We start from the raw sequence: 24,196 nt of genomic DNA, 5'->3' as shown, positions 1-24,196 counted from the left end.
TGAGAGTTCAGACCGTGCCCTCTGGAGTACCACGCTCAGGATGAGGAGTTAGCATGCACTCGGGATCGGTTAACAATGACTCACTGTGAGACCATGGCAAGTTACATCCCCCATCTCAGAGTCACATCATCTCAGTTTCTCCAGGTGAGAAATAGCAACATTTACCCATCTTAGACAGGTTGAACACATACTGTTCATCCAGGGGGCTGAACGCATAGAATGCCATAGAAATGCCAAGCTCCATCATAAAATAAATAGTCATTTCAATGAAGGAATTGATTGAGTGTTTTGAAGATTCCAGTCTTATCACAGCTACGGCGAGACATTCCCCGTGCGGAGATAGGAGAGGTGCCGATGGGTGCTCAGAAATAATTACTTACTGAAATAAAAACCTCCTTTGCCTCTTTCTGGCTTGCCTAGTGAACTTGGACACTGTGCATTTCATCTACCTGAAGTTCGGCTCATTAAGTCTGTAATGAGCTTGGTAAATATTTCCCCCGTGTCTCGGTCGATACTTTAGACACTCCAGTAGTTCTTGAAGTTTAGCAAAACTGGTTTTGCTCAAGGTATTAGTAGCAGGCGAGTTTAAGGAGAGGCAAGTTTGGGTTCAGTTGAGATATCCAACCCCAGATTGACTCTTGGGTCCAGAGGTATTATCGTAAGCAGGGGGATGGGTGAAATTACCCCTCTCCCCACCCTAATATTTCCCCAGCTTTCGGCTTGCTTAAGAAGGGCGGGATGGGGAGTGCAGTTGAGGTGGCTGCTTTGAGCCTTAGGCTCTCCTCCCTCTGGCTAGCTGGCTAACGGTGGTTCACTTCCTGGCCTCAGCAGGAATCTCACTGCAGCATCCTGCCAGCAAGGGCCAGTCCACCCCACTCCTGGTTAGGCAGGCGGTCAGCAGAGAGCTTCTCTTCAGCTAGCCCAGCTCTTTCCCTGCACTTCCAAAGGAGCCAAGAGCTAGTGAGGTAGAGGTAGCCTGGCATCTGGCCCCACAGGAGGGAGCTGGGCCAGTCAAGAAGCAGTCAGCCACCACCAGGAGCTTCTCCACCCTTTAGGAGACAGGTAGCTGCAGGGTGGGTGGGAAGAAAGGACTCCTAGAAGGAAAGGAACTTTTGGGGGGCACCAGTAGAACTTGGGGGGTGTTGATCTTTGGTGGGGATGGGATGAACTAGGAGTACAAGACAGAAGGGACCTGTGGTGGGGAAGGGAGATGGGGGCCGGCACAAGAGAACTGGGAGAGGATACAGGAGGTAGCTTGTGGAGAGAGAACTCTTTAGGGAGGCACCCCAAGAGGACGGGGGGGGGGAGAGTGGGTCCCAGGCATGGGGGACTCTGATGAAGCAAGGGCAGGAACCATGGGAGAGATAAGGGATGGGTACAGGGAGAGCTGGGAAAAGAGACTCTCAGAAATCTGGAGGCAGGGAGGAGGAATCTTGTCTACAAGTAGAAGAATGGAAAGAAACAGGGGACACCGGGGGGAGGGAAAAGGAAGTCTGTGGCAGGGCTGGGAAGCCAACCTCATTCTCCCAAGTCACAGACCAGAGGCTTATCCATTGAAGAAGTAGAAAGGAAGATCTGAAGGGTTCTGCTCAGATCTGTTGCAGAAGTCCAGCCAGTTCACCCATCACTCTTACGAGCTCTGCCTTTCAAAGTTAAGTAGGTCTGACAGCCCCTAGCACACTGCCTATGAACTAGAGACTGCCCTAAACTAGACTCAAGATTTAAAAATACCTGAATTTAGGAAGGTTGTTGTAATTTGAATTTAGATCCAGATTGAAGTTTGAGTGTGGCCCGTAGCTTTGGTAGAGGCCAAATCAAATCCCCCAATCCAAAACACCTCAGAGTGTTCAACATCCAGACCCAAGGTTGTTTTTCAATTGAATTAAAAACAAACACATTTATTACTGTCGCCCCCACCTTAACGAGTTATGTCTTTGTAGCAGTGTGTGGTTTTGTCTTGTCTGCTCCTGCAGCTTTGATGAGCTGTAAGATTGGAGATCCCATGTAGCATGCTGTTTCAGAAATATACACAAGCTGGAAGTCATTCACCTGGTTTTATTTTTCACGGTTTCTTTATAAAATCAGTTGAAAAAAAGTAAAAACCCAAAGCAATTACATAGAACATATCACATGACTTTCAACAGCACATATGTTTCTGAAGAGGATTTGCATTATGGCCTACCTGGATTATGTACCTCAATTCAAAAGTTCGCCTACAAGTATCTACACTGTATACAAGTATCTTTGGGAGAAGACTCTACTATTAGCTATTTAATGCAATGAACTAATCATAAGGCAAGTGTATAGTTGTATCCATCAGATGTCGCAAACAGAACCAAAACCAGACTTTTTAGGGCATGGAGGGAGATGTGGAAAGATCAAAAAGTTAAACCATTTGATTTTTTTTCAAAGGTACTCTATTGTTGATCCAACCCTGCTCCCACTTAAGCCAATGGGAGTTACATTGACTACAAGGAAACAGAGCTACAACAATATGGAGCACTTGAAATCAGCCTTAATGTTTTGGTTCTCTCTCTCTCTGCCAGGGGCAGAGAGAGAAAACTCACAGCATTTCTGTACTATCTGGACAGTATTTCCAACTTAATCAGATTTGGGAACGTCTAGGAGACTTTCAAAGAGAGCCTGAACTCACACAACTGATAGAAAACCTTATAGACACAAACAAAAATGTCTTTGGAAACAGAACTGAGTCTGTCTTTCAGGATAACCTTAAATCTCCTGAAACTTAAGGGGGAAAAGAGATACTTTAAGACAATTTAAGTGTTGTTCATTAGATCCCCTACCAGCAAGTTCCAGATGCCAAGATCTCTGAGGAGCTTTTTGTATCCAATTTCATTTCTGCAATGAAAAGAGAAAATTAAGGAACTTAATAGCCCTCAGTTAGATGACAATTTGCAGGCCAGTTTCATTCCCTGCAATAAGACTACTCCTTTCCTAGAAAATTGAGAGAACAATAATTTCCCTTTAGGAGAGATGTTTAGATAATTACAACATACACGGTCATCTAAAAGGGTAAATCATGAGGCATTACTGCATGTTTACTCTTCTGAGAACATGCCCAATTGCATCATCTCGGGCATTTAGAACTATCATTCTCCCTGCATAGCTTCCTAGGAAGATACTGTTGGTTTTGTCGATAACCTTCTGCCTCTTCATTGTTCCTCCATGGTAGATTTCCTCCTTAGAACCTCTGAAGAGTGGCACTATTGTGCTTGGGCAGAATCCGGAAATAGTAATTCTATGACTCTACTGGTTAAACCAAAGTCAGCCACAAAGGTTATAGAGCCTGATTCAAAGCCCACTGGAAAGACTCATTGACTTCAATAGGCTTTGGATCAGGCTCATATTCCCTTTAAGAAACTGGCTAAAAGTCTGCCCTGACCAGCCCACAGTCACTCCCTGCAAACACGCCTGAACATTGTTGCCCTACATGTCCCTACGATGGAGTATGGGATGGAAGAGAACTGGATGGACTCTGCTTGTTCTTCTAGCTTCTCCCTGATTGTTCTCAAGCTCTCTCCTCAGATTCAGTCCTGCGATGTGACACGTGCCCTCATCGTCAACAAGAGCAGAGGGCGAGCTCCGGCCCACCAAGGGTGAGCCCTTTGTTTTAAAGATTGGCAAAGACCAACGCAGCTGAAGGCTTGGAGCTTCATGTGGCCAAGAACAGTGAAAGAACAGAAATGCCAGGAACAGGAAGCAAACACAGACAGTCATGTGCCACCAGAGGAGAGCGTATTCTCCCATAGCTATCAAATTGAGGGTAGGACTGTATGCCCCTGTAAGAGCTCCAGCCTAAAGCAGTTCTATATTTCAGCAGCCTTAGAGACGCACCCAACAAAGTTATTGCCTTATTCTTTTATGGCCTTTCTGTTGACTTCACTGGGATTTAGTTTAGTTTAGTTCAGTTTGAACAAGTATTTATAGGTAAGGCCTGGCTTCTTGTGTGTGAAAAGGTTTGAGTTGGTACAGAGAAGGCACTCAGACCCTCACAATTTCCACTGGTGTTCCTGGAAGTGGACTTTGAACCTGGAGCGTAGGAAACATTTTATAACCTCAAACAAAACCTTGATAACACCGTACAACCCTTATGAAACATCAGAGGGTGCATGAGAATCCCACAGCTTTCAGTTCTCATTTCTTTGAACCTAGCTGCCTTTGAAACTTAAATATTTATGTTTGCTGTTTCTGCACGCTCAGCAGTTATCAGCTCTGATACGGAGTCACGGGGACACATTTTAGTTTTGTTACTGAGAGTCAAACTTTAACCTAGAAATCTAAAGAATTGGCAAGTATGAAGCAAGGGACAGATTTTTTAAAGACTATATTCATTAAGTTTCACAAAGTTCTGTAGTCCAATATGCAGGACATGTGCACTCTGCAGGTATGTTGTTTTCTGTATGTTTCAGTTTACGTAGCTAAGGCTGGTAACAGCAAATAAGCAAATCAATGCCCACAAGAGCCAGGAAATTTAGACTAAAACCCACAGCCTCTCCCACACACATCTTCCCTATGCCAAGCAAATTAACAGTAGCCAACTAGTGTCTTCAAGGTGACACCCAGTCAACCCTCACTCTTCCCTCTGTTGAAAGCCTTCTGTCATTGGTACACTCTGGACGGCCTTCCCGTTGCTAAATTAAGGTATTGGCCCATTATAAGAGTTTCTCTGTCAATGCCCTATTGCTACTGCAGCAGTCTGATTTATAAGTAACGTGCATTCCTTGCTGTGTGTGTGAGCATTGTGAGTAGCATGATGGTCATGAATTTCAGCCTGTTTGCAAGTGGTACAAAAAACAACTTCCTCAGACTGTCATGAGGTCCACATACCATAGCTAGAACCTCCTCCTGGCCGCTCTGGGGATTAGCTCTTTCCAGGTTCATACTCACTGCATGCCCTGCTGCCGGTCTCTCACTCTCTGGGGGATATCCAAGTCTTTCCTCACCAGCAGTCTGAGGCAGTCTTCCCATTCACTGCCTCTAGGCTGATAAGGGACCCTGGGCCTGTCCTCTACTCAGGTTCCAGCTCAGGGACCCTGTAATCCACAACCAAGGTCTGCACCATTGTGAATCTTGCTGCCTTTTCCCTGAGCCTTTCCTATACCTTCTGTCTCCCCCCTTTGGGTTTGCCAACTCAAACTTCCTCCTCCCAGGGAATAACTGGACTAGTTTCTATAGCCCCAAACACACCTCCTCCGGGAGTGACTGCAGACTACTGCCCTGCAGCCCCTATCTGCTATCAGCTCCCTGGCTTTACAGAAGCCCCACCTTTTCCTGCACAGGTGATCATCTCCTAATTAAGGCCTTCCTCTCAGCCTTAACTCCCTCAGCTTGCAACCTAATAGGTTAATTGGTCCCTCTGGCCTCCATTAACCCCTTCATTGCCCTATTGCTACTGTCCTATTCCTACTCACCTTCAAGGGGAGTATGGAGAACACAGCTTATCACACAGGCTAGCTACATATTTTTCCAAACAAAAAGATACTTTACCAGTTTCATTTGCAACCCCCACCGTTGTCTCTTCTACCAAGTGTGAAGCAGCTAGCCGGCAGCGTGGTAGGTTCTCTTGCTAGTGGGGGACATTTGGAAACTGTCAACAGGTCTGAGTGTCAGAAGTAGCCCCAGCTGGCGTGACCTACAGCACAGAAGTCTGATCAATGCAGGCATTCACACTGGGTACATCTCTAAGCACGATGGCTAAGTGAAGCGTAGCAAGCCATCCAAGCAGTCAGCCATTTGACAGCCCCAGAGGGCAAGCTTTCGGGCATTTGAGCAAAGCAAGAAGTAAAGAGATCCTGGGTCACAGCTGTCCAAGACCTGCTGCTATGTCTTTCCCACTCACGGCTTTAGCCTCAGAGCTCCCGAGTACCCACAATGCCCAGTGAAGTCAAAGGGTGCTGTAGGTTCCCCACACCCTGTAACAGCTCCCGCAGAAGCAGCTTCCCACCCTGGCAAGCCATAAACACACTGAAGGCTGAGCATGCAAACATGGGATCGCACCTGCTCTGCAAGTGACCCTCTGCCCATGTGCTGTGCCAATCAACAAAGGAGGGGGAGTCTCTTACAGCTCCCAGCTAGAGCCTGGCTCTCACACTCAAGCAGCAGTAACTCGTGCTTTTCTCTCTGGAGGTCCCTGACAGCCACCACACCTGAACGCCAGGCAGCTGGGCACCCAGGCCCAGATCCTCAAAGGCATTTAGGCTCTTCACTTCCCTTGAATGGATGTCAGAGCCTTCTGAGCCCCAGCCAGCCGGTGTGCGCGCCCACTGGCATGATTTGTGCTGAATGACTGCATGCTCCCTCGGTTGTGTATGCCAAAATGGGCAGAACTGGAGGCCAGCTTAAAGCTGGTGCTTGAAGCTGGACCCTTCAGGTCCAAACTTGGGAAAACACCTACCAGCTATTCTCACACCTGTCTGGCTCTTCCCCTCCCGGCCCCCATTAGTGGGTCCATCTGCAAGAGTCATTTTCCCGTGCTCTGAGAACTGTCTTCCCTCCACAGAGATTGCTTCAACATCCCTATCTGCTCTGTTGACAGAAGGTAGCACAGAAGTGCGTTTGCTTAATTGTGACTCATTGAAAGACTCGGGGTGATTAGCTTTATGAAATTGTTCCGGGTTTGTGCTTTGGCATCAAACAGTTGCTTAGGTGATATGTCCCACGAGGAACCCGTCTTACAGATTTGCTGATAACTAGCTCAGAGCACCCTCTGGTCAATAACCTTTCCAATTCGTCCTGGGGTACTCGGACACCAATCCTACCTCGGTAATGTTACCACACAAGCCCAGGCTCGGCCCCTCTAGTTTGGTGTATTTATTACTAACAGGAAGAGCTCCATGTCCCAACTTCCAGACTCTCAGTTTCACAGCAGAGGTCTGACCACTTTCCCTTTACAGAAAAAAAATAGGTGAGGGAGAGCAGTTAGAGCTCTAGCTTGGGCTTCAGGGTCCCAGAGTTCAAGTCCCTCCCTCTGCCACAGACTTGACAGGGTGTGTTATGCAGCTTAGTGCATTCAGAGCTGGGAGGTGCTTGGATACCATGGATGTGGGAGCAAGCGTGAGATAGCCTTCCATTTTCTAGTACACCTCTACCCCGATATAATGCGACCCGATATAACACGAATTCGGATAGAACGCGGTAAAGCAGTGCTCCCAGGGGGGCGGGGCTGCGCACTCTGGTGGATCAAAGCAAGTTCGATATAACGCGGTTTCACTTATGAAGCGGTAAGATTTTTTGGCTCCCAAGGACAGCGTTATATCGGGGTAGAGGTGTACCTCCAGTCTGCAGTGACTAGTTATGTGAGAACTGCACCTTTGCCAGGGTACGTGGGGGAAGGGTTCTGAACAGCTACAGCCCATTGGGGAGCTCGGATCAGAGCCTCTGCTCCCAGCCAGTCGACTTCTCTGAAGGAAAGTCTTTGTAGTGAGTGCTTCCTAGGCTCTGCACCACCCTTTCCTTCCCTCTTGGGTGCATGGAGCATATAAAACCCCCCTTAGCTGTGGCTTCTGGTCCTTGCTTTAGCACAGAGAAGGTGCATCACATGCTCAGAAAATCTGTGGCAGTTACCCCCCATCTGTAAAGAGGGGACCGCAAATTCTTACCTACTTCACAGGGGGCTGCGAAGGTTAGTCCATTAGCATTTGCAAAATGCTTTGAGATCCTTGGCTGGAAGGTGCAATAGAATTGTTAAGTGTTATCAGTGAACTCCTGACTGCCAACAAATCACTCAGGTATCCTTGCACTGGGCAGATTTGAGTGAATAATTCAAAGTGAACTTTTTTGAATTTTGCCTCCTCTTATGGAATGTCCATGGACAGATCATTATTTTCTCAAGTGTATTCAAACACTTATTTGAAATTCAAGCTGTTTGATTGCAACTAGTCAAATGCATCATGTGGTACTGGTTCTGGTCCCTGACTGGATTAATTTAGCCATTGCAATCAGATTTCCAGTGCCAAGTGACAAAGTGATTCAAATTCATTTTCTGCAAGTATCAAGCCTGCAAACTCGAACATCCCAAGAGCATTTATATTAGTAAAATGCAATTACACAGAATTGGCAGACAGTGAATGAAACAGGTGCAGGCACATGACTGAATTGATTTAGAAATTCACTGTATTCTTGAAGTACTTGCTGCTTTAGTCTCCCCTCTCTACTCATTAAGATAATCAAACAGTTAATTTCTTTGTTGCAAAATTTCTGCCTATCCCATAAGCAATAAGTGCCATTAATATAACTTTGTGACAGAATATGCGCATGTTCACACCCTACACTCTATTGCAATAACGTTTGTATAAGGTACACCTTGTAAGGCATCGTTTGAAATCTTGTAATTTGCTGGTCAACATTGTATGTGAATTTATAAGATGCCCCTGTATGATGTTATTAACATGTGTTCCGAATCTCACAACCCTGCCCAAACAGAAGTTGACAAACAGGTCTGTCCTAAACAAAGGAATGTGTGTGCTGCTTAATTTGCATTTAAGCAGTAAACAGAGTCATCAACCAGGAAGAAGACAAAGGCCGCTCACCCAGGTGAAAAAACCCAGCAATGAGCAGGGAATATCCTTCCACATAGACTCTGGTTCCTGGTTCTCAGCTGGAAGTGTTTTTCAAGACTGGGACTCAAACTATAAAAAGGAGGAACAAACCCCCCCAAGCCCTCCCTCCCCTTCTCTGCACCTGAAGAGACAAAGGGAAGCAGTGACTGGATTCTGGGGGAGGGGTCCTGACCTGAGTTTGGTCAGTAATCGGCTGGAACATATGGTGACAAAGTTTGCTTTGCAACTAAGATAGTTTAAGTAGATACCAGTAAGCATTTTATCTTTATTTTTCTTGTAACCATTTCTGACTTTTATGCCTCATTACTTGCCCTCCCTTAAAATCTATCTATTTGTAGTTAATACACTTGTTTCATCTGATCCAGTGTGTTCGAGTTCTGGGGGGAAATCAGAGACTGGGAGTGTGGTGGGGTCACCCCAGGGTAAGCTTGAAGGTTGATAAGAGCCAAGGTGTGTCTGACTGGCTGCGGCACACTCAGACCTAGCTGGAAGTGACACATGCTGGAGGTGCTAGCAGCAAGGCATTGTAAAGGGCACCCCAAGTTACAAGTTGGGGTGACTGTCACTCATTAGTCTGGATTCTACCATGGTATGTGTGGCAGGGTGAGACTCACCGGTGTAGCACCTCCTGCTGGTTGTCCAGGGAATTAACTCTTTTCCAGCTCCGGCACACCCTCTGCCAGCTGATGCCTTGCCTGCTGCTGGCCCCCGTGTCCCTCCCCGACCCTGGTGCCCCTCTATGTCAGGTCCTGCCCCCAGCAGTAACCCGCAATTTGGGTCTCCCCACCCTGAGGAACCCCATCCCCACCTTGCCTCAGTGGCTACTGCCAGTCTCCACTTCGCTCCTGCTCCCTGGAGCAGACGGCAGTCTGTAAACCACTCATCATCGGCAAGGGGGGTTGGACCAGCTGCTTCTGCCTATATCTAGGCTGCCCCTCTGCAGCCCCAGTACTTTTGGGGCCCTTAATTCAGCCTGCAGCCTGAGGCTTTGCTAGGCTGGAGCTCCCCAGCACCCTCTGCCCATCCCCAGCCCTGCTCCACCTCAGGTACCCTGCTCAGCTCCCAGGCAGCCAGGTCCTGCTCTCTCAAAAGGCTAGAGAAAGAGTCCTCTTGAGCGCCTGGCTCACAGCCCTTTTATAGGGCCAGCTGTGGGGCATTCCCAGTCAGCTGATCGGGATGTGGCCTCAGCTGTGGCTGCTTCCCCAGTCAGCTGTTTCCCAGCCACAGCCCTCTCCAGGGCTCCTTTTAACCACAAACTTGAAGTCCACAATTGCAGCAGTAGCGTATTACCGATCCCAGCCATTCAAACATCTGCCAGGCCCCAAAACATCAGGACAATTTTTTTTTTAAATTAAGAAATAGTCAATGTTGGGATCTTATTGGCCTTCCTGGGTTTGAGTCTCCAGGGTTTGTATTTTCAAGGTTCTCTGAACCCATGAGCACTAGAAATGTACTTTAAAAACTGGAAGATGATGCCCATATACAGTAAAAGCTTTTTTATCCAGGATGTTGGGAGAATGGCGGGTGCCGGTAAGTGAAAAATTCCAGTTAACTAAGAGGGAAGGAGTTTGGGTGTGGGGCTGGGGGTTGGGGGTTGGGGCACAGGAGGGGGGTCAGGGCACAGGCTCTGGGAGGGAGTTTGGGTGTAGGAGGGGGCTTGGGGCAGGGGGTGGCATACGGGAGGGGTTTCAGGGTGCTGTATCCAGGGGGCGCTCATCTTGGGTGGCTCCCCAGAAGTGGCGACCTGTCCCTGCTGCTCCTAGGTGGAGGCGTGGCTTTGCACGCTGCCCCCAACCCGCCCTGTCCTGAGCGCTGGCTCCGCAACTCCCATTGGCTGGGAACTGCGGCCAATGGGAGCTGCAAGGGCGGCACCTATGGGTGGAGGCCACCTAGCCACTCCCCCACCTAGGAGCATCAGGGACAGGTTGCCACTTCTGGAGAGCCATGTGGAGCCAGGTAGGGAGCCTGCCAGCCCCACGCCAACCTGACTATATACCGGACTTCCTATGAAGATTAGAAATGCTGGTTTATAGAGCTTTCCAGTTGGTACAGGGCAGGAGAACACAGCTTTTACTGTAGTAACATGATTGAAGAAGCTAGGGCATAGACACACCTCTGGTAAAGGGAGTGCTCAGTGCAACAAAAAATAAATCTACTTCCAGAGGCCTGCAGGCTGGGAACTTGCTGCTTTATTTAACTGCATCAAAACAGAGTGCATGTGGTGGGGGGAATTCCCACTAATAATACAGGTTGTAAGGGGGCAGGGGAGCATGGATACATCCCACAATGCTCCAGTTAACTCTATTATGACCCCTTTACTGCAACAGTATTATTACAAGGCTCGTGCTGTGTGGTGGCAACACCTAATATGAAGCACCACCAGTAAGCCAGGAAACTAAAAAAGCTGATGCTTAAAGTCTTGATCATTTTGTGTTTGTCTGGACTGAGATTCGTTAGAAAAATGTGCGGAAATCCAATTTGGAGTTTTCGTGTTGCAGGAACATGGGCAGCTCTTTGTGGAAATCAAAGTTTCAGTTTGCATATGTGAGTCCACCTGCGGTAAGTATTTTGCACACACATGCAACCAAAGTATACGCAAGATACCATGTGAGCAGCCCTGAGTACTTAACAGCTCAACTTTTACTTTCATAACCAAGTTCAAAGACCTCCAAACAACAAATCAACTGTAGGAAGCAACCGACTGCCTGATATTTTGTGAGCAGACAAAAAAGCTGAAGTTAGTGAATACATTATTCATTGCAAGTTATTCCCTCCATTCGGGTACAGGGAACTGTACTGAGCAAACACAGAAGCATTTCATGTCAAAAAATTCAACAGCAGCTAGCGGAACCACCCAGCCAGACTCTCATTTCACATTTCTATCCCTGCCCCTGAGCCACTCCGATATTAATGAAGCTAAGATTTCACAAAGTGAAGAGGATTTATTGTAATCAAGGCTTAATTATGGCCATGATTAAATTTTCTAAGTTGGGTAAATCTTTCTTCCCCGTGCTTCGATATCTGCAAGCAGACAGCAGCCTGAATTGATAGAACCTTTTCAACATTCATTTAGTCCCACATCCTCAGTGGAGGTGAGATTTCAAGTTGTGTCATTTTAATGTAGCCCAGAGCTAGCCGGCATTTCAGATGAACCACAATATTTATTTCAGTTATCTGATTGAAAGTAGCAAAAGGAAAATGAATTCCTTCCAGAAGCCAGCTAAATCATAAACCAAAGGCATTTTATGCAATCTGTTTAATGTTCTGTTATCGAAAGAGATTGTCCTAGTGGTATAATCCCACATTATAAATTAGTGGAGAGATAATTGGATTTACATGTTACTTTGGATATGGCTTTAGCCAGTTGTGTTATTGGCAATACATTAACATCCTACACAAAATTAAACGGCATGATGTAAAAACTCAACAATTATTACTGAAATACTAACGATACGGGGGAAATGGATGCAAAACTGCTTCGAGATAATACTACATCTATGTTAAAGCAAATTAGTAATGGAAAAGCAGAAGACTGCTTGGAGAAAAAAATGTAAGCTTCCTTCTCCCCCAAATAAGGAAATACAAAATAGTTTATTTACAAGACACAGACACTTCATTTGCACTTAGGCTATGTCTAGACTGGTGACAGGACACTAGTCCAATATCGGTATTGTGCCAGAGCCCCCTACTGTCCACATCTAAACCCCTGAAACACGGGTTTCAAGTGTGAACGAGATAAGAACACTAGCACATCTGAGGGTGTGGGTATAAACACTCCTTATGCTGTGGCCCGGCCACATACCCATGTCAGTTTGTCGTGTGGATAGGGGTAAGGGGGCGTGTTCCGTGTCCAATAGTCCTCCAGCTCTCTTCCCACAATGCTCTGAACGCTTTCCTGCCTGACCTTTACCCACATCTGTAAAGGTCCCTGTCCCCCCTGATTCTCACCCATAGTAGCGAGCTGCACAACCATTTTCTGCTGGCCTCTTTTCCCCAGTACACGTGAACGTAGAACATGCTACGCCCAAGAGCTGCCGCCTGGTCAGCCAAACACACCCGGGTCCTGATAAATGGGTGGTCAGACTTCACCCTTCTCTCGCAGCCCCCGGGATCAGGACATTTCAGAGAGGATGGTGCAGACAGGCATGCCCAGAAGGCAAAAGACTCCGGCTCTGGGAGGGGTCCCCCAACATGCCCATTCTTGAAAGAGCTGGCCTGGGTGCTCTCCAAAGCTCCCAGTACCGAGCCTGAGGTGATGCACACCCCCCTCCTCAGCCCCACCAGGCTCATTGTCCAATGGGATGCCGAGGAAGGACAGGGCATGGAGGCAGCAGTGACCCTGGAGGCGGTGGCCCCAGAGGATGAGGAGCACATTATCCTGCACCTCCACCTGGAGGAACCAGCTCAGCCTGCCCTTCCTGATGAGCCAGAGGACAATCCAGACTGAGCGGGAACCTGAACCCAAGGCTGATAAGTTCAAATCCCACCCTCCCCACCTACATCCTATCCCTGTTTCTCTGGGGCTGCATGTGGGATGGGAAGGCCACCACACTTCCCTGCCTTTCAATGGTCCCCAACCACAAACTCAACATCTTATTGAATGATCACGAACCACTATAAAGCTGTTGGCAGAAGCTGTGGAACAGCTTATGGGCAAACTCCCCTATTGCACAGGGTCGGTGCGTTTGTCAGCCAACAGGCCGACAGTGAGGGCGGGGGTGGAAAGGTCGGGTTTCAGGACCTTTGCATTGCACAGATATGAATTTTGCATTATAAATAGAGCCCTGAGAAAAATCAGATTTTTTTTTTAAATCCCAGCAGCATCACAGGTAACGTAGAAAATTTCATGGGAAAGGCACGGAAAGCAGTTGGCAAAAGGTCACTGCCACCGTCCTTTGCAGAAAACCGGCCACTGAGTCTCTTCCCCTGCCCCGGCCAGAATGCAGCAATTTTCCCAACCGCAGAGAGGCAGAAGCCAGCATTTGCATGCATCAGTCTCGTGCTAAGTGCGGCTTGTCGTGCGCAGCAGCATAGTGTCAGAGTAGTGGTGGGGGAGGGGCATTGTGAGCCCCACCAAGCACGAGTCTAGTGCACCTTTCTGCCTTCCTGCTGTTGGGGGAGGGGGAGGGAGAGAAATCACAGTATTGGGCTAATTTAGTGATTTCTACCCAGTCCATGAAATCACGATTGTCTCAGAGCCCTAATTATAAACAAAACAATGATGAGCAAGACACGTCGAACCTGAGACGGTATTAGGAGTCACCAGCACTTTCCCCATAATATAGATTACAGCATATGTCAATACAAACCTCTCACTGCCCACAGCCGAGTCAGGCTGTCCTTCACCCAGCAGAACAGCTGGGTCTTAGAAACTACAGCGCTAGTCTTCCAACAGACAGTTCACTCCACAGAAGAGCAGTCGCCAAAATCTTCTCCAGTATATAGAATATCAGGGTTGGAAGGGACCTTAGGAAGTCATCTAGTCTAACCCCCTGCTCAAAGCAGGACCAATCCCCAGACAGATTTTTACCCCAATTCCCTAAATGCCCCCCTCTCAAGGATTGAACTCACAACCCTGGGTTTAGCAGGCCAATGCTCAAACCACTGAGCTCTCCCTCCCCCCATTATAGATCCCTCCCCATATAGAACAGCCTGCTCAAGCAGCAAATCCCTCACCTGTAGAGTTCCACCGAAGTACTCTGCTAACATCCTTTTCAGCGCCCCTTTCTCTGGTTCTCTTTCTCCAAATATCAGGCAAGAGCCAAAAGCGCCTGTCTTATAAAGGCTCCAGACTCCTCCCCTTCCCAGCATGCTTTGCTATAAGGAGCTTGACAGATAGCCCGGTCTTTCCCACTTTTCTCAGGAGAATCAGCCCTCTCTCCACCAACATCTGGAATCCATCCCCCAGGTGAGGACTAAGGTATCACAGGACGTTTCATGGTGTTTTCCTCTGAAACCAAACTACCAATGAATGTTAACAATGGGAGGAAACCGGGCTCCCCTCTCCTTTCTCTCCGGGGCCTCCCAGACAAACAAGAAGGATAAGCTCTGCTTGGTAAAAAGCAGCGCCTGCTTCCCCAGGGCTCATCTTTAACCCTCAGCGCCTGCTCATTCCATCACAAAACCCTGCTTTTCATCCCCTAGCTATACCTATGGGCCAATGGGGTTGGAAATTGGCCTCTGGGGCTAAGATGGCATTTCTCCATCAAGTTTCACAAAGAGCGAGCAGGTGGTCCTGGAGCTGTGCCCCTGCCCACCTCCCCCCTTCCCAAGTAGGAGTTCACGGTTTTATTGTTTGTTCCTGGAGCCAGGGGGTGGAATGAAGAAGCAGCAAAACAAACCAACCACATGAGCACAGCAAGTTGCACACCCGAGAAGAGCGTAGTAGTAAACGCCCAGGCTGTGTGCACCTAGGCCTGATGGAGGCATGCTGAACCGGTGCTCTGTTCAGAGGCGGATGGCTCGCCAACGACTTTACAATGGGCTGTGTCCAGTCGGTACAATCTATCCTCAAAGTTCTTCCTGATTGCTGGGGGTTTCCATCAGATGCATTTGCACCGAATGAAGTGTGTGATAAAAAGGGATGTCTTTCAAGACAATTGAGGTGTCTAAATAGGATCTGAGCACTTGGAAAATCAGGGCTCCCGGTTTAAGTTTATCCTCTTTCATAGGATTAAGGCATATCTGTGTGTACACATGTGCGCGCGTGCGCGCACACACACACACACACACACACACACACACACACACACACACACACTCTCTCTCTCTCTAGCTTCTTCAAACCATCCAGGTGGTGGAAAGAGGCTAGAAAACAGCTGGATCGGGGCTGTTAAGAATTCCCCACCATGGCATTGGTCTCCGCTCATATCAAACTAACATACCTGGCACCTACAGAAACTGGACCACCAGGCTCTAGTGTAGGGGGCATGTCAAAGGCCAGGGGGGCTTTGTCTCCTGCATAATTTAAAGGTGCCGTAGGCAGTTCTGCTCTAAGCAGCAGTGAGTGCAAGTACTCCCTGAAAAATCAGAGCTGGAGCTGGCTCTCAGTTGCTCCCAAATCTGCCCTGCGTGGTTCTCAGCAGAGGAGAATCTGGGCCTTTATGTTTTACCCTGCTTCTTTTATGACAAACTCGGTAAGACATGGAACACAAAACCAGGTTCTTCCTTCTGAAGAATTGGCTTCTTTCCTGATATAGCCCATTGGCCCTCCCTTCAGCCAGCTGGCCAGACAAAGGGGCTTCTCGTAAATCTCCCAGGAGGCTGCCAGAAAAAGATGTGTGGCACGGAAGTCACCTCCTTTCTGGAACTTCTGGGAACAAAATGCTTTATTCTGGAGCCTGGCTTTGCTTGAGCACAGTGTTCATTGCTGCTGCTGCTCACTTCGTGGCTCATGCCTCATCAGTGCATTTTGCATGGGGCTGTTACCTGGTGCCCTTTCAAGTGGATAACTCAGCTCACGGTACATGCAACTTTGATTCTATTTGCTGTGCTCTGCCGCTTTAAATGTAAGAATTCTGCCTCCCGGCGAGGGGCCAAGGCTGTGGCAAGGTTTAAGCTATGGAAGCTTAAAGGGAAGCCATGCTAGTTTGCATCTCATAGGGTGAAATTCACTGTGGTGCTGAGGGCCAGAAGGAGGTTTCTGCACCACAGCAGCCTTGTACGGGCTCTGAGCCACAGTGGATTTCACCTAGGGAGATGCTGGACCTACCTCTCCACCTTGCTGCAGCCATGTACAGCTGTGCTAAGTCACACGGGACAGACACAAGTGAGGGCACAAGATAGAGATTCAGATGCTTGAGCACTGGAGTCCGAAATCTTAAGGTGGTCAGCTAACTTGTGTGCGCATCCTTTGCCAGCGCCTGGAAAATAGAATTGCCTTTGGGATGGGAATCTCTAGCTCTTTATATATAGGTCTTAATCCGTAGGTCCTGGTAAAGCACCAGCTGGCACAGCTGTGAATGTCGGTAAAACGAACCCTTGGAGTATGCAGAGCCATCTGAGGCAGCCGAGCACCCTGTAAATGTATCTGGGGTTAGAACGATGTCTCGGGACAGGACCGTGCCGATACGAATTGCACATTTGGATGCTGGCAGGAAGCCCAGGAGCAGAGGGAAAGAATGGGGCTGACCGCGTAGGAATGAAGGAGGAGATGGAACACCCGGGGTACTTCCTGCTACCGATAGCGTGGCAGAGCTGATCACTTTACTAAAACCTCCGCACCCATGTCAATGGCATTACGTGGCACAAAGCCAGAGGAGAGAGACAGCCTCCCTCTTGCTACATTTAATGTTCAATTTATGTACAGAGAGAAACTCATCTCACCTCGTCTGCTCTGAGTCCATGACATAGCTCTGGGAACCAGGTGTACGGGGCTGATTCCAAGCACCCAGGGTCGATCAGCCTGAGATCTGACAGTGCTGGCACAAGTCTCATAGACCAAGCTCAGCGCCAGCATTCCTGGCTGCAGCAACCCTGACGCCGGGTTCCAAGACTCCTGTCCACGTACGTGGTAGCTGTCCAAAGGGCAGCTGTGGAACGAGTGGAGAGATCAGCGTTGGCTGGTGCTTTTCCTCATCAGCCTCGCCGAGGTGCAGTGAACCAGGGTAAATGGGCTGTAGGGAGAATGAAGGGGATTCAGAGCAGCATTTGCATGCGTCAGGCAAACCCCTAGGATGTGTCTCGCCGGAAAGCTATTTAGCTGCTGCCGTTCAGGGTCATTGGGAAACGTGGCTCCAGCCCCTGGCATCAACCCAAACACCTGAGCCCTCTGAACCAGCCTAGCAGGGCGTGAAATGAAATCCAGTTGCATCACTGGCCCAGTTTTACAGCACTCTGCCCTTTGCTTTAGCTGACAGGGTTCGAAGAGAGGAACATCCCTCTGCACCCAAGCAGAGTGCTCAGCATCCAGCCCTGAGCAGAACAGCTCAGCTGGGGACCGGCTGCACTGGAGCGGGAGTAATGGACTCCCACGCTGAGAAGCCTCATACTACTGAAACATGGGTGCTAGGACCAATTCTCCTTGTTATTTGGGCGCCCCCTGCTGGATTTTTCCATACCAGAGCCCCTGTCCTATTTAGCAGCATGGGAAGGGCAGGCGGGACATAAACCCCCAGCACATCTTTACAACCCCTAGCTTAGGGCTATTGTTTCAGGCTATGTTCAGACTCCGGCAGGCAGCACTGGCCTTGGTTTCTATTCCGGGCGTTCGCCCTGCAACAAGAAATATAGGTTTTAAATGAAATGAAGGTGGTCTAAACCTTGGTGCCGAAGGGGCTTCCCCCAGGCCGCCCCTTGCTGCACTGCAGCACTCTCTGTGCTTGTGCTGCATAGGTTGGCAGAGAGGGGTGTCCTCTGGGGCACAGGCTCTGTTCCAGACGACAGACTGGAGTAACAGCCATGGAGCTGCAGGGTCTATCCCTCTAACCTTAACCTGCTTTCCTCCACCAAAGCCATGGACTTGGGGCTTTCCATTCACCCTCACACTAGTGCAGCTGCAGTGACTAATGGGCTCCAATTTGGGACAAGGGAGACAAGGCCATGGAGAACAAGAGTACATGTGACTGATGCTCCTCTTCCCCGCCCTGCACAGAAGGCAGGAAGGGAGGTTTCCCTTCCTCTTACCTTAGATGACATTCTCTTCCCTTTATTGCGGTGGTGAGCAGCACCATCATTGTCAGCTTCCTGAAATCAAAACACTTCGGTTTAGGTCTACACTGCAACCAGAGGTGACACTCAGCACTTGTAGATGTACCCAAGCCAGCTTTGACCTAGCTGGCTCAAAAAACTCCTGTGGGACCCTGGGTATGTACTCTAGTGGCAAGCCCATGTGGTCATGGCTTCACTGCTACTATTATTTGAGCTAGGTAGATCAACGCTAGCTCAGGTATGTCTGCACGTGTTGCACTCACACCTCAGGTACGTCTACACATGCTTCAATTACACCTTGCAGTGCAGACGTACTCCAAGCTGTGGAGCATTCCAGTTGGTTGATCCTTCCCAGGAGTTTCATAGCATGGAGACACATTTCTCCGATTATTTTCCAAGAGCCGTACGACAGCTCGGAAAGGATCTCAGCATGGGGCAGCGCCAGGAGGATTCCATCTCTTTCATACGGATCTGAATTGTACCCTGGGGCCTGATGCTGAACTTAACATCAGTGGGAGACGTGGGTGCTGGACCCTTTGGAAAGTGAGGCTCCCTCACTGCAGAAAACAGCACGCTCTATTGGTCAGGAGGAAAGGCCATTGGCATTGACCGTCAGAATGTCTTTCCTCTCATTGGAGAATCCTTTTCAAACAGAGATGGGTGCCTAGTGCAACTGTTTCCCTAATTATTCCCAAAGTCTTCTCAGTTGTGTTGCAATTCCTAGAGTAAGGCAATGGGTGATATGTAACTGGCAATAACACGGAACACTTGCCTGTAGAACTGAGATTAGATAAATAAATACAGAAAGTGTCACAGGGGTAGCAATGGTAGCAGAACCTATTTGGCTTAGGAAAATACCTTGTTTATCTTTCCCACCCCGAAATAAGGCAAGAAGCCAGAGTTAACTTCTTATTTAATGTGTATGTTCATAAAGGTACATTTGATTCTTTGTTACACTACTCGTAGCTACATCCAGCCCAATACGCAGGAGAACAACACTGTTACAGGTACCATAGAATATGGCATGACAGACAATAAAAATGGAACGAAGGCACATTTTCCACAGTAAAGGCAGACACAAGTGACAAACAAAAATCCATTTATATAAAGTAGATTTATCTTAGTCGTTTAGGACCCAATCCAACTTCTATTGAAGTCAGTGGGAGTCTGAGCACGTCCTGACAAGCCTTTCCAATGTGGGACTACTGAAATCTTATGTTGCACTGCTGAACAGATATCACCTTTAGTATTGGTGTTGTAATCAACACTGAGCTTGACCTGTCTCAGTGCATTTGGTAAGTTTGGATAGCAGATCACACAGCAAAGATGTGAACAGCAAGATGCTGAAAGAGTTTTATTGTAACAGGCAATTAATAATGCTTCCCCTGGAAAATATATTCAATTGTTTTCTTATGCAGAGAAAACACAGCAGTCATTTGAGTTAATAGCTTGCCGGGGCTTGGCTCTCCGGAAGACTTTCAGCATCTAACACAAAGGCAGAGCCATTCTGGTTGAGCCAAGCTGACATCCAGCTGATCTTGCTACGGGCAGCATTGCATTTAGAAGCCCCTTTCCCTTCCAGGAAAGAACACTCAACTGGGGACACTTGCTTTCTAAACTACTGTGATACCAGGAGCTAGCCCTGCTGTTGCATCAAACGAGTGGTGAATCACATACCACCTCTTGTTTGTTAAGGAATCAGAACACGAACAGGCCATACGGAACTTGAACAAGTGAAACCAAATGCAATATCAGGGCCTTGCAAAACATCACAGTTAGACTTATTTATGAACTGCATGCCTTCAGCACTGGAGTGTAGGCACTCAGTCTGGACTACAAAATAGTGTCTCAGACAAATCTGAAGAAGTCTTTAGTGTTCACCAGGAATCCAGGTGGCAGGTTAGTTTTGGAGGCCAAGTGCAATATGTCCTATTAGGGAAGGCAGGAGGCCTTTCATCCTCATATGCCAGCATGTAAAAATGTAATCCGGGTTTGGAAATACACTATGTGAGCAGCAAGGAAGGCAGGGGAGGAGATCATTGGGGGGTCACTAAAAGGAGCAATGAGGCCCAAATCCTCAAAAGTATTTAGGCTCCTAACTTTCTTTGAGCTAGGAGCCTAAACACCTCTGACGATCTGCACTTGAGTGTCTAGTTGACGCCTGGGTGAAGATCTGTTCCCGAGACTCAAACCAGAGCGGGTTGGCAGCAGAATTGTTGGAGTTAGGAAAGTGACCTCTGAGCAGCTGATGAGAGCTATCTGCTTACAGCCAATAACTAAAGACTGCGAAGAAAAGCAACAGATCAGCTTCTAGAATTTGGAGCTCAACTAGGAGGATCATGTTTTATCATCAACATGTAAGATGACCATGGAAATAAAAGAGCCCAGAGCTCTGAGACGCAAAAAGCAGAAATGTCATTTTAAAAGCACCATGCATCCTCCTCACGCCTTTCCAGGTGCTGCCATTTGTGGCAGGATACGATTCGCTTTGAGACGTCTCCTAGAAATGAGTGTGAACAAGTCCGTACCTGCGTGAGCAAAGAAAATAAAAAGAGAATTTTAGAATAAATCTCCCGCTGCCGTCAGTTGACACCTTTTGTTTTCATTCCAGTATCTGTCAACGTGGAATCCAGGGGTCTAATCCTAACAAATTACTCGGGATAAAAAGAGCTTGCTGCTCTGCTAAGAAATGAGGAAGAGCGGCAGCTCTATCCGATTCAGAGCAGTGGCAGTGGGGAAGTTTTGGGGCTGTCAATTCAGCATCTTCTGCAGGCGCTGGGCCTGATTCTCCAATGCCCTGCACTGTCTGCAATCATTTCCCCCTGCACCAAACGAGTGCAGCGTGGATGTAAACATCACCGTGCTGATTGGTTACACCCTTTGGCCGAGGTACTACAAAGATACAGCTTCAGCTTCTTGGGAGGCAATCGCTTGTCTGCCCTTCCCATAAATCTAGATTAGTTAGTACATTGGGTCATTTTTCTGGGAAAGCCCAGCTTCAGAACCTGGACAGCTCATACACAAGAGAGCATTCACAGCATCCAGGAAGATTTCACTGACTGCCAGCCAGCAAGCAGTAAGCCATATTTCAGATGGACCCAACATCCTCAACTTCCATTATACTTCATCACTTAGGAGCCAGAGTAGTGCCCAAGCTACCCGACTAGAGTTCAGACCTTTTACCTGACTTGAGCTAACTGACAAGTTGAACAACTTGGAATTTACTACCTCTAAGGACTAGAGAGACCAAGAGCATGGCTTCACTTGCAGCTGTAGAGCGCTGTGAGTTAAACCAGCCTTCGTAGAGCGTAGTAGGGAAAATGCTGTAGTCTGTCCACACTGACAGCTGACAGCGCACTGGCTGGCCACATTTGCGGCACTTGCAGTGGCATTGAAGTGGTGCATTATGGGCAGCTATCCCAGCATGCAAGTGACTGCAACATGCTTTTCAAATGGGAGGGGTGGGGTGGAGTGTGACAGTGAGTGGGGGGGGGAGAGAGTGGGTTTTGGGGGGCTGAGAGCATGTCAGCATGCCGTCTTGTAAGTTCAGACAGCAGCAGACCCCTCCTCCCCCCGCCTCACTCTCTCACACACACACAGCATTCCACAGTAAGGGCTTGCATGCCGGCTGTCAGAAACGGAGCTTTGAAAGGGCATTTCCGCATTCCTACAGGAGATCAGAACAATGACAAAAGTGGCCACTTGATTTAAGGGGATTATGGGACTGATCAGAGCACAGTAACGCAATACCTCGTTCACACTGACGCCCGGGCGCTGTAGCCAAGGCACAGCAAATGTTATTCCTCTCGCCGAGGTGGAGTACCAGCAGCGCTGTAGCCACGGAGTCAGAGCGCTCTACGTGCCATGCCAGTGTGGACGGGGAGTGAGCTAGTGCGCCCGGGGCTGCTTTATTGTGCTGTAACTCGCAAGTGTAGCCAATCCCTAAGCCCTTTCCTCGAATCGTGCAGTTTACCCCCATGGGTCTCTCTGGCATTGCGTCTTATATAATCATTTACCTCTGCAAAGTGGGTATGAAATCATATCCCCCACTATGAGCGAGTGGAGAACTGAGTTGGCAGCGTTTTACGCTCATTTTGCGCTGGTGAAAATGATTCTCTACAAGGAACAAATCTCTTCAATCCCTGAAAGAAAGTCCTGTGGCTTTAAAGCAGGGGTGGGCAAACTTTTGGGCCCAAGGGCCATATCTGGGTATGGAAATTGTATAGCGGGCCATGAATGCTTACAAAATGGGGGTAGGGGTGTAGGAGGGGGTGAGGACTCTGGCTGGGGGTGCGGGCTCTGGGATGGGACCAGAAATGAGGGGTTCAGAGGGCGGGAGGGGGATCACGGCTGGGGCAGGGGGTTGGGATGTGTGTGTCGGGGTAAGGTCTCAGGCTGGAAGTCCGGGTTCTGGGATGGGGCTGGGGATGAGGGATTTGGGGTGTAGGAGGGTGATCCAGGCTGGGACCAAGGGGTTCAGAAGGCAGGAGGGGGATCAGGGCTGGGGCCGGGGGTTGGGGCATGGGGGGGGTGAGGGCTTTCACTGGGGGTGCAGGCTCTGGGGTTGAGCTGTGGATGAGGGGTGCAGGCTCTGGGGTGGGGCTGTGGATGAGGGGTTTGGGGTGCAGGAGGGTGTTCTGGGCTGGTATCAAGCGGTTCGGAGGGCAGGAGGGGGATCAGGGCTGGAGGTTGGGCCACGGGAGGGGCTCAGGGATGCAGGCTCCGGGCAGCGCTTACCTCAAGCAGCTCCCGGAAGCAGCGGCATGTCCCCCCTCTGGCTCCTAAGCAGAGGTGCGGCCAGGCAGCTCTGCGCACTGCCCCATCCACAGGCGCCGCCCCTGCAGCTCCCACTGGCTGCAGTTCCTGGCCAATGGGAGCTGCGGGGGCAGCACGCAGAGCCCCCTGGCCGCGCCGCTGCATAGGAGCCAGAGGGTAGACATGCCGCTCTTTCCGGGAGCCACACGGAGCCACGGCACGCACGTGCGGAGCGGCTCCCAACCCCGCTCCTCGTCTGAGGTGGATTAAATCAGCTGGTGAGACAGATGTGGACCGCGGGCCATAGTTTGCCCACCTGTGCTTTAAAGTTTAGTTTGACATAGTAATTCCAGATAGTCCTCACTTCCAGACAGCCACATTTCTTATTCCATTTTCTCTGCAAAGGAAGATGCCAGTCATTGCTAGTTTGGACGTTGTTCTACATCACTCTAGCCTTTTCATCAGGCATCTCAAATTCCTTTTGCTATCCCAAGGGCTCTGAATCCCTCACACCATACAGTAACGCCTGACAATCACAAACTGAAGAAGAATAAGGAAACCTATCAAAGGAAGTAGACAATTTGCTGAGAGAGAAAGGATGGCCTTGTTGGTGAGCATACTAGCTTAGGATCTGGGAAATCTTGGTTCAGTTCCTAGCTCTGCTATAAACTTCCCATGTCATTTTGGGTAAATTACATTCTATGCCACAGTCCCAGGGAATAATAGTTTGGCCTGCTAAACCCAGGGTTGTGAGTTCAATCCTTGAGGGGGCCACTTAGGAATCTGGGGCAAAATCAGTACTTGGTCCTGCTAGTGAAGGCAGGAGGCTGGACTCGATGACCTTTCAAGGTCCCTTACAGTTTTATGAGATAGGTATATCTCCATATTAAAAAATAATCCGTGCTCTCTTATCCCCTTGGGTCTGTCTTTTTGATTTAGCCTCAGGGATCGGCAACTTTTGGCACGCGGCCTGCCAGGGTAAGCCCCCTGGCGGGCCGGGATGGTTTGTTTACCTGCCGCGTTCACAGGTTCGGCAGATCACAGCTCCCACTGGCTGTGGTTCGCCGCTCCAGGCCAATGGGGGCTGCCGGAAGAGGCGCGGTCTGAGGGATGTGCTGGCCGCCACTTCCTGCAGCCCTCATTGGCCTGGAGGGTGAACCGCGGCCAGTGGGAGCTGCGATCGGCCGAACCTGCGGACACGGCAGGTAAACAAA

General features: G+C 49.0%; 1 long non-coding RNA gene across 1 annotated transcript; it reads right to left on the bottom strand.

The window, feature by feature from the left end:
• Window positions 1–1,932: 1,932 nt before the first annotated feature.
• Window positions 1,933–17,247, bottom strand: LOC117885279. The gene is made up of 4 exons (XR_004647761.1): window positions 16,905–17,247; window positions 5,509–5,653; window positions 2,805–2,859; window positions 1,933–2,012 (listed from the first exon to the last, which is right to left on the bottom strand). It is a non-coding gene; the product is annotated as an uncharacterized LOC117885279 (long non-coding RNA).
• Window positions 17,248–24,196: the final 6,949 nt, after the last annotated feature.

The sequence above is a fragment of the Trachemys scripta genome, chromosome 11 (genome assembly GCF_013100865.1).
Source record: "Trachemys scripta elegans isolate TJP31775 chromosome 11, CAS_Tse_1.0, whole genome shotgun sequence".
Lineage (NCBI taxonomy): Eukaryota > Metazoa > Chordata > Testudines > Emydidae > Trachemys > Trachemys scripta.
This window is presented reverse-complemented; position numbering and strand designations above follow the sequence as displayed.